The sequence below is a fragment of the Crocuta crocuta genome, unplaced genomic scaffold, assembly GCF_008692635.1.
Source record: "Crocuta crocuta isolate KB4526 unplaced genomic scaffold, BGI_CrCroc_1.0 scaffold108, whole genome shotgun sequence".
NCBI lineage: Eukaryota > Metazoa > Chordata > Mammalia > Carnivora > Hyaenidae > Crocuta > Crocuta crocuta.
In genome coordinates this window covers 848,007-859,513 of record NW_027532825.1, presented here as the reverse complement: position 1 = coordinate 859,513, position 11,507 = coordinate 848,007, and positions in this window count along the sequence as shown.

Genomic DNA, 11,507 nt, shown 5'->3' with positions numbered 1-11,507 from the left:
AATCCAAAATCACAAAATTTTGATAACTGAAGTTCAAGATAAAATGTAAAAATTTATTATATTTGATTAATTCCCCCCTCCCCCAAAAAAACAAAAAAAAAACAAAAAAAAACCTAGGCTCAGGGGCAGATTTGGTGATTTCCACCAAGCATCCTCACCAAATACTGTCAAAAGCAAATGTTAGGCTTCACATTTCTTCTCTGCAGATGGCCTGGAATCAGTTAATTTGAAGGACTTATTTTCTAAAACTGAGTTACTCCTGATTCCTAAAGTCAATTCCCAGTTCACGTTCCTTTAATTTGGGGGGCGGGGGAGGGGAGCCAATCCTTTAAAACAAATGTCCAACGGTAACAGCCAAGCTATAGAACCATGTGCATGAGAGGATAGCAAGGCTCTTGACGTCCTTCCCAGCAGCCACTCCTGCTTTTTCCGGGTCCTGCCCTCCCCTACTGACACCACCACTACTTGAAACATGTCTTTGCTACATTCTCTATGCCAGTAACTCCCAAAACATTTTCCCTGAAATTGATGGAATGAAGAAAAATAAACCAAGAGACTTTCAGTTTATCTTCTGCAGCATTTCTAGGTGCTCTAAATTCTCAACTATGATGTGAATCACTAAATGGAGAATAAGGGATAGAGATTTGTAGCAGATGTTTTCATGGCCTGTCCTGTGTCTTCTAACTCACAGCTGCTGGGAAGAAAAGCATTTTCAACATTCTGGGAGGGTAACTTCCAGCAACTGAATTTCTATTTCTATGTAAGGACTATCTCTAGCAGCAGAGAAGCTAGTTGCTGGGCTTGGGAAGAGAAGAATGGGTAAACTAACACCTTAAGGGCACCTCACAGATAAGGAGTGGTAAATACATAGCCTTCCTCTCTTTGGTAGTACAGTTTTGAGGTGTGTTCCATATGGTTTCCAGAAGAATTGAGTCCTAGTGCCAAGCACAAGAATGGTTCGTTAACATATGCATCACTGGCATTTCTATATTTATGGGTTTTTTTTCCTCTCTTGCTTATCTCACTGTCTTCTCTCTCTCTCTTGCTTTTGAGATCACTTCCCAAACAAACACATTAATTTAGTTTTTGAATTTCCAGGAGAAATATATGATACTTGAAACTATACTCTTTTGCTAGAATATCCCTAGAGTTTCTAACAGCAGTAAGATTGTGCAAACATGATGTCAAATTAGTTACAATGAATTAAAAAATACATATTTGTGTTTAAAGTTTTTCAAAGCCAAACCAGTCATGTCTCCTTTTGAATTAACATGGGTTCTTGAATGTCATGATTATTTAAAGGACGCATTGCCTCCAGGGGGAAAATGTCACATACTGAACAAAGCATTAATCCAGTTATCCTTAGAAAATCTAGATATTTGAGGACTTTTACACATATAATCTCTAAATTGAAAAACTCATCATGGATGCTTTTTTGAAATCTCTCCTTATGTGACATTGTTTTATTTACAGCAAAAAACTGAAAGCTGAAAGTTAACAGAACTTCTTCTATTTAAAGAATAAAAAGCAATCATTTCTCAAGGAAAAGAGGTATAGGTTGACAAGATATGTAGATATTTATTTATTTATTTTAATGTTTATTAATTTTTGAGACAGAGAGAGAGATCATGAGTGGGGGAGGTGCAGAGAGAGAGGGAGACATAGAATCTGAAGCAGGCTCTGAGCTGACAGCACACAGCCTGATGCAGGGCTTGAACTCACAGATGACGAGATCATGACCTGAGGCGAAATCAGTCGCTTTGCCAACCAAGCCACTCAGGGGCCCAATATTTTTAAATTTTCCATATATTTTGAGTCAATTAAAATGTTTTTTAAGTCTGCCTGTAGTTTTACACCTGTCAAAATATGCTTGAAAAAGAAATAAGTGGCTTAAAAATTTTTGAAATTTATTATTCCTGTGAGACTGATTGAAGGAATTATGGGCCGGTGAAATATTCTGATTGACACAGATTTGGGCAGAAATAATTCCCCAGAGTTCAGTCTCTGCCAACATAGTTTACAGTGACATAGAGACTTTTGAATGTAAAACATTTTTGAGAAAAAGAACATTAAGAAGGAATAATAAATCACATATAGTTTTTAACTAAAAATGTATTAAAAGTAGGTCTAAAAAATTGAAAGGTATGTTATGCCTTAACTACATATTTTATTTGTGCATTTTATTCATATGTGATTTTTCTTTTGTTTATAAAAGTCTGTTAGTTTTTATGATAGATATATTATATGCCAAATAAAGGGAAATTAGAACATAGAAAATGAAGAAGGAAAACAGTAGCTACTGTTAAGCAAACAAAGACAATAATTGCATGATCTATGAGCAGTAGACTCTGTCTTACATAGCATAGCCAATGTTTATGGAGACCTAAAAGAAATTAAATTGGGGAAAAGAAACAGCAGTAGAAACTTTTGTAAGATATTATTTTTTCACTTTTAAATAACTTTTAATTTTTTTTTCTGGAAGGCATGGCTCCTGGGTGACTTAGTCGATTGAGCATCCAACTTCAGCTCAGGTCATGATCTTCTATTCATGAGTTCAAGCCTTGTGTCGAGCTCTGTGTGGACAGCTCAGAGCCTGGATCCTGCTTTGGATTCTGTGTCTCCCTCTCTCTCTCTGTCCTCCCTGGTCATGTGCTCCCTGTACCAAAAAGAAATAAACATTTAAAAAAATGTTATGTGTTTGTTTTTGTTTTTGTTTTTTTGATAGGGAGCTCAAGCAGGGGAGGGGAAAGAGAAAGAGGATATGAAGCAGGCTCTGTGCTGGCAGTAGAGAGCCTGATGCAGGTCTCGAACTCACAAACCAGAGGTATAACCTAAGCTGAAGTTGGACACTCAACCGAGTGAATGCCCAAGTAGGATATTAATATTAATATTAATGTTATAGAAAACTTTGGAACTTAGCTTGGAAGATAAAAGCAGTGAGAAATGGTAGACAGTACTTAAATGGATGTAGAATCTTGAATCTACATCTGTGATAGGTGAGAAGTGTGAGTATAATTGGAATAACGCTTGTGTTTCTGTATGAGCAATGATCATGTATGTTAACACTAGAAGTATAGTAGACGGGAGGGGAAAATAAAATTTAAACCTGGGAAATCCAAGCTCTACACATAAGAGTTCACAAAGTATATTTTGTTGATATGAAGTTTGAAATATAAGACTGTAGAAGGATCCTTCAGTATGTATAGAAGATTAAATAAGCAGCAACCAGAAGGGCAAAAGTAACCAAAACACAAAGAGATTTTGCTGGGATGTAAAAGCCAATTAGGATAGAGAAATATGGGATTTGGGGGGTTATCAAAATGTTTCTCTCTTTCTAATCCTGATAATATAGTTGTCCCCATGGCTGAGGGGAAAAAACAAAACAAAACTAAAGCATTAATATACTCATAAAGTGCAACTTCTTTAGGTCAAAAGTCTGAATGCAGGAACTAAGAGAAAAATATCTCAGCCTGGAACTGGATTTGCCCTAAGGACCTGTACTGGAGTAAATACGTTCGGTTTTGGTTAGTGCCATGCAGCAGAAACAATAATAAACAAATGTCAGGCCTTTCCCAAGACAGGGAGCCACATAGGGGATCCTTCCCTATAAAGCTGAGACCAAAAGATTACAGTCTCAATGTAAAAATGAATCATAGGTAAATCAATCTCATCCCATACCCACAGGAAATTGTAAGAAAAGTTGACTTGAGACTGAGCAGATTAAAAGAAAAATAAATCATTAAAATTAGCAGTTGTAATTGAAGCATTGTCTACAGGTGCAGCCCAGAAATGTCACTTGGCAAGTCCAAAAATCTCTGAGACTAAGGATTAGGATAAGGTGGCCCCAGAGCCATGATGTCTTTAAGAGACTCACAGAAGCAAGGTGTCTGAGTGGCTCAGTCAGTTGGCCATCTGACTTTGCCTCAGGTTGTGATCTCACGGCTTGTGAGTTCGAGCCCCACATCAGGCTCTGCGCTGATGGTACGAATCCTGCTTGGGATTCAGTCTCTTTCTCCCTCTCTCTCTCTGCCCCTTCCCCACTTGCTCACTCTCTCTCCTCTCTCTCTCTCAAAATAAACAAACTTAAAAAAAAAAACCACTCAGAAGCAAATCCAAATCCTCTTTGTTCAGTTGCCTTTACATTAATCCTCAAAGGTGTGCAAAGAATGATGGATTTGGCACATCGGACACAGATAATGCAAAAGTTAACAAAGTGCAATGTAAGCCAAAATAAATATTTCAGAATGTTTTACAGGTAATCTGAGAGGAAACAACCTGTGGAAAGAGTCATGAGAAATATAGACAGTGTAGAAGATGTTCCATCTATATGTAATTGATATTCAAATATGAGAGAAAAAATGGGGAAAGGGCAATATTTGAAGAATTTTGAAGAAAATTCTCCAGGCTCTTGAAATACACTAATCCACATATTCAAAAACCCAGTTGGTTCCAGCCAAAGCTACAGGAGACAAGCGTACATCTAAATATTTCATAGTGAAACTGAAAAATGAAGAGGAAAATATTTTCATCAGGGCTAGGAAAAAACCAAATTACCTTTAATCATACTGAAATCTGACTTTCTAGCTGAACAAATAGAAAGTAAAACATACAATATTATGTGCTGAGAGAAGCCAAATATCATTATAGAATCCTCAACTCAGCAAAACATCAATCAGACTCGGTTCTATAAAAAACTTTTATTTTTTATTTTTAAATTTTTTTCATTTATTTCTGAGAGAGAAAGAGAGAGAGAGAGAGAGAACATGAACAGGGGAGAGTCATATAGAGAGGGAGACACAGAATCTGAAACATGTTCCAGGCTCTGAGCTATCTGTCAGCACACAGCCTGACATGGGGCTTGAACCCATGAACCGTGAGGTCATGATCTGAGCAGAAGTCGGACACTTAACCGACTGAGCCACCCAGGCACCCCCTAAAAAACTTTTAGACAAACAAAGGCTACCAGCAGAACCTCACTTAACAAACTCAAAGAAAACTCTGAACAGATATACTTCAAAGTGGTGGAAGTTCTGAAATGAAAGAATGAATAAGGAGAAAAATATGTTGTAATATAAATAACTCTAAATCATAATTATTCAGGTGTTAAAAGTAAAAGATATTTAAGGGGTACCTGGATGGCTTAGTTGGTAAAGTATCTGACTTTGGCTTAGGTCATTATCTCACGTTCGTGGGTTTGAGTCTCCTTCGGGCTCTGTGCTGACAGTTCAGAGCCTGGAGCCTGCTTCAGATTCTATATCTCCCTCTCTCTGCCCCTCCCCTGCTCATGCTCTATCTCTCAAATATAAACATTAAAAAAACAAAAATAAAATAGAAGATACTAAAATTGGATAAATATTACATTATGTAAGTTGGAATTTTGATAAATTGGTTAGCCACTGTGCATTTTTTTATTGTACCCATAAAAATTGTAGAAAAAATAAAAGTAATAATTTGAAATCAAAAAGGGGGGAATAATAATACACATGAGAGAAAATGAAACATATGGAAGAAATAAAAAAAGAAACATATTGTATGTATAGGCATAAACTATATAATCAAAGATTACCTTAAATATAAATAGACAGTAAGTCTCCTTATGATATAAAGATTAAAAGAGTTTTTTTAATCCATGTGTTTGATAGTTACAAGTGACTACCAAGAAACAGGGTTAAAAGAAGATTAAAATTAAAACAATAGAAATATTCTATGTAAATACAATATTCTCAAAAGTTGGTATAGTTATAGAAATGATAAGCAAAACAGAATTTAAGTGAAAGCATATATTGATATAAGGGAATCTATTCTTTATTGTAAAAGTCTAGAGATCTTAGAAAGTTGTGATTATTTATATGAGTATCAGTCTAATATATACTGGAAAACCTTGGTTTACAAGCATAATTTGTTCTGGAAACCTGCTTGTAGTCCAAAACACTCCTGTGTCAAGGCAAATTTCAAGAACCATTGGATATGATTATGTGACATTCAGCATCACATACTATGCATAATTCAACACATTGTTCGTTTATCAAGTTAAAATTTATCAGAAATGTTTGCTCGTCTTGTGGAACACTCACAGAACAAGTTACTCACAATCCAAGGTTTTACTGTACATCCAAACTGCATAAAGCAAAAACTTCAGAACTGCAAAAATAAACCCCAAATCACTGCAGACATTTAAAACACAACTATTTTGAAAGTAGAAGAAAAAAATTAAAATATCAAGCACTAAATGAAGCTGTTTGGTTAACAAAATGAACCAAATGTCATGTATCTGAAATGAATAGAAACAATTAACAAAAGAGAAAACTAGAAAAATAAGTGTAAATAATATGGGTCAAAGAAACAGTAATAAATATTACAATACATTTTAGGTGAATAATTAATACATGAAAAATTAAAGAACTGTGTAACTATGTAAAGAGAAAATTTCTAACATCAGTTGAGCTACTGAGCAAGAAATGTAAAAAGAATAAGTGAGAGAGTGAACCAGTCAAAGAATAAAGAAAATACTATATATAGATAATAGACAACATATGTTTAAAAGTCCAAAAATTCAAACTTTAAAAAGAATGAAAAAAAAATAACAAGCCTATAATGAGACTAGTGAAGAAAATGCACAAATAACCATTATCTGGACTAGAAAAGGAGGCAAAATCATAGCATCTGTGCACATTAGTAATGATGTCTTTCTGTTTTACCACGATGGGGCAACGTACATGGGAATAAGTCTCCCAGAAAACAGAAACAAAACCAAAATCAACAAGATCACACAAGCATTGTAAGCTATGCAATAGACGTTAACAAATAATTTCTTCCATTCTGGTAGTCCTATAGTTATGTTGGACTAACCTTGACAAAACCATCTACAGAACCTGGACAAAATAAATGAAATAATGGACTGACAGGCTTTGGAATGCCACTGAGCACGTATGCCCTGTGGTACTACATTCTCTTTGTCAGAATGTTTAATGTTTGCATACTCTTCCCACATGTACTGCACCATTTAATCTTAGATCTACTATTAAGTATATTCAATATTACCATTAATCATTTCATAAGATTCCTCACCTCACATTGTGCTTGATGAAATTCTAATAGACTCTTCAGAAAATTGTAATGAATATAGAATTTCTCAAATTCTTGCATATTTAAAACTACAGTTATTAGCTATGGTGCTTAAAGTGCTGTTTGGCTGTTGGGTCCAAATATAGACTGGGATGCAAGATATTTATTAGGGATCTATACCATTGAAATAAAGTTGGGAAGCAGAATTGAGAAGACAAACAGGGAGAAATCAGATGTAAACCTCAAATCTTCAGAAAGTCGAGCATGACTATTGTCTATCAGATTTGTCCTAATGCCAGACCTCCTTAAATGGCCTTGTTAGTTACTAGGTGGTGTCGTGAAGGGCATGACCTTGCTGACCACACTCTTCACCTGTAATTCTTCACCTTGAATTATATTTATATTTTTGGGGACTGGTTTTTAGAGTCAAGAATAAGCCTTAACATGGTAAATGTTTCATGTGTGCTTGAAAAGCATTGGATTTTATAGCGATTAATAAAGTATTCTATAAAGATTGTATGGATTAACTTGCTTGGTTATACTGTTCAAATTTTTATATTATTATTATGTTGTGTATTAACTCTATTATTGAAAGTATATTGTTCAAATATCCAGCAGCAATTGGGATTCTTCTTTTTTGATCACTGATCTCATTTTCTTGTTACTATATCTACAAAATCTACTCTTGATATATATGTATTAAATGTGTTGAAAAATTACTTTCCATACTAATGAATTTACTTATTTTAATCATTTGTGTGCTCTGGTTACATACCTTTCTTTTAAGAGTGATTTCTCTTATAATAATACCTGTCTTATGGTTAATAGACATATTTTAAAATTATTTTATTTTTAATCAAATGTACCTCCAGTGGACAGCATGAAGGTTAGTCTTCTGAGAAATAAACCCACACACATAGAGTCCATACTTTTCTGACAAAGGGGCCCAGAATATACAATGGTGAAAGGTCTCTTCAGTAAATGGTAATGGGAAAATTAGACAGCCACATGCCAAAAATTGACACTGGCTCCCTATTTTCTACCATGTGGAAAAATCAACTCAAAATAGATTAAGGACTTGAATATTACACCAGAAATCATAAACGCCTAGAAGAAAACACGGAAGGCAAGCTTCCTGACATCATGCTAGGCAATGATTTTTTTGTACAGGACACCAAAAGCAAAGGCAACAAAAGCGACAAGAAAGAAATGGGACCTTGTAAAACTAAAAGCTTCTGCACAACAATGAAAAACCATCAACAAATTTTAAAAGGAAGCTACCAAATGGGAGACAATATTTGCAGATCAAATATAGGACAAGGGATTAACATGAAAAATACGTGAGTACACAAAGACCTCATAGAAATTAATAGGAAAAAAAGGAAATGAAATTATATTGTATAACAGAAAAAATCTGCACTTCCATGTTCATTAAAATATTTCATTCACAATACCCAATAAGTGGGAATATCATAAGTATTTATTGATGCATGAATGGACAAAGAAAATGTTACATATATACAGTTATATACATAGTATAATAAATATGTTATTATATGTTGTTATATATATTTTAATGATATATATATGTAATTTACCTTTTCCCATTTTGTAGTATAAAAAATAACATTATTAGAAAATATAGAATTCAAACCCATATCTTTTTGGACCTTAGTTAATCTCATGTCTTTTTCTTTCNAGTAACTAACACAACATCCCTGTGATTCCTTTAGTTTCAATAAGTTATTATAACATTGAAATCCAGTAAACAAATAACAACTGCACACATACACACACAAAAAAATTCAAACACATTAGAAAAGTTTTTTAATGCTTTTTTTTTTTTTTTTTGAAAGAGACAGACAGAAACACAAGCAGGGTTGGGTCAGAGAGAGAGGGAGACACAAAATCTGAAGCAGGTTCCAGACTCTGAGATGTCAACACATAGCCTGGCATGGGGATTGAACTCATGAAATGTGAGATCATCACCTGAGCCAAAGTCAGATCCTTAACCAAATGCCCCACCCAGGCACCCCAACATTAGAACATTTCAAATAAATTATTTTGCAAACCTTGGCATTGAGTTAATAATCTCAACCCTCTGTCTCAAAGTGTGTATAAAGAAAAAATCTTTATCTTTTCATATAAAATATGTCATATGTGCAGAGAGAGTACTTTTTATCACTATAGATTCTAAATACTTGCAAAGTTATTCTGTAATTCCTCAATGAACCCTTCTGTCTAAAACTGGTCAAATGGTCTAAGACATCGATGATTAAAGGTGTACCACATCAAGACACTGCAATTCACTGGAATATTGATAGATATTCTTTAAGAGCAGCTATTATTATTATAAGCCATGCTTTTAGAGAAATGTACCATATTACCCAAAATCAGCCCTTCATATTCTATTCCTAGTTTAGTGTGTTAGAATAAGGTATTTTTGAAACACTTGAATTCATAAGGAGGATCTTTTTTTAAAATGTCAATGAAATGCCATTTCTTCATGCTTGAACAACTCAAAATTGGCTCAAATTATTCTCCTCGAACTTGCCGAAACATTTTTTATCTAAATTCTTAGAACAATCACAATAGGTTTTAGCTACAAATGTGAGAATATTGTAAAGGTCAGGGTGGATAAATTTCAAAATGAATTTTATAGTCTCCTTTTTCATCATAGTGAAATTGTGCTATTTTCTAAAAAATATATTTTCTTGTAGACTCATATTGGTCAAGATTTTGTCAAGTTGCACTTTTAAAGGCTGAAATTTAGTTTTGTATGCAATGATTTTACATATATACATATGTAATATGTAGATGGCATATAAAATCGGTTAGTACATTTATTGTATCAAATATCCTGTTTTAAGCTGTAAAAATAGGGTGATAACACAAAGTTATGGTTGCCATCTTTATATTCTAAAATGCAAAGAATTCTAACCTTCTCTGTTCATTCTAGGTGATATAGTTTCTCATAAATCGAAGGGCACTCATCAGCTTCAATGGACGGTTCTGATATTCGTATGCAACTGCTCTTCTCTTTCTCTTTTGAGGTAATTAAGGCAAAACATATTTGAAGCGTAAAACTGTAAATTACAGTGCAAACTAGCGTGTTTTCACCCATTCCGTTTGTCCCTCCTTCTCAACACACACAAAAAACATAAAGTAGGCTTTCGTGTGATTTTTGATAATAACATCTCAAAGTGAGACACAAAATGGTGCACCAACACATTTAAATTCTGCTACATTTTCAATACACTTACTATCGTGTCTTTGAATTACGTTGTTTGTATAGGAATGGAAATAGCATTATATCCACCGAACAGCAGTTTATTTCTAGAAATGAATTTTGCAGAAATACTTAGAAATATGCCAAAAAAGGGGCTCCTGGGTGACTCGGTTGGTGATACGTCCGACTTCGGCTCAGGTCATGATCTCACGGTTGGTGGGTTCAAGCCCCGCATCGGGCTCTGTGCTGACAGCTCGGAGCCTGGAGCCTTCATTAGATTCTGTGTCTCCCTCTCTCTCTGACCCTCCCCTGCTCCCCTGCTCACGCTGCCTCTCTCTCAATCTCTCTCAGAAATAAATAAAACATTTTTAAAAATTAAAAAAAAGAAATATGCCAAAAAAAAAAAACCAACAACCATGCAAGGATCTTTAGTGAAATATGTTGTTATTAGTAAAAAACACTCAATTACCTGTTTGGTCATATAATAGAATACCACATGATAATCCTATGTGATTAATGTATGTATTTAAAAATAATAAGTATGTTTACATAAACAAAGAAACATCCCCATAAACTAACTATATTAAGTGAATATTGAGATTTACCTAAATATATTTTTCGCACTAACTATTAGAGATTATCATTGAAATTAACCATAAAATTTATAAATAACAAAATAAAAGCATTTTTAATTCCAGATTCCACTATACCGAATAACTGTCCTAAATTGGTCTTTCCTTGTTACTTGTTACTCTCTATCTCATATGTGTGTGGATTTCTTTAAACATTGAATCATAATAGGAGTGCCTGGGTGGCTCAGTGGGTTAGACCGACTTTGGCTCATGTCATGATCTCATGATTTGTGGGTTTGAATCCTGCATCAGGCTCTGTGCTGACAGCTCAGAGCCTGGAGCCTGCTTCAGATTCTGTGTCTCCCTCTCTCTCCGCCCCTCCCCTGCTTGCTCTCTGTCTCTCTCTCAAAAAGAATAAACATTAAAGAATTTTTAAAAATTGAATCATAATATTATTTAATTCAAGTACTTAATAACTGAAATATTTTACCTTTTAATGTATCACAATGCTGCTTTCAAGTAAATAACATAGATCTATATTTTTCTTTTACTAGTAGTGTACAGAATTTTAATTTCAGAGTGTTCCACTCTATAATTATCATATCACACCTAAAACTAACCCCTATTGCTAAAGACACAGG